The sequence below is a fragment of the Engystomops pustulosus genome, chromosome 2, assembly GCF_040894005.1.
Source record: "Engystomops pustulosus chromosome 2, aEngPut4.maternal, whole genome shotgun sequence".
In the NCBI taxonomy this organism is placed as follows: Eukaryota; Metazoa; Chordata; class Amphibia; order Anura; family Leptodactylidae; genus Engystomops; species Engystomops pustulosus.
The window spans coordinates 191,595,404-191,595,617 of NC_092412.1; positions in this window are offsets into that span (position 1 = coordinate 191,595,404).

The following is a 214-nucleotide window of genomic DNA, read 5'->3' on the forward strand; positions in this document are numbered from 1 at the left end:
TGGATGTATGCATTGTGTGCATTGTTACTTTATAACCCCTCTGAAGGGATATTTACATCATTTGTCATTTTAAAACGGTTAACCTCTCATTTTTTCTTTTCACATGACCAATGACACTCTGGAGTGCTGTTCAGCAAATACAGTTTCTCTTATTAAACTAATACTGTTTTAATTGCATAAAGCTCCCGTTAGAAGTCATATAGGTTTAAGATGA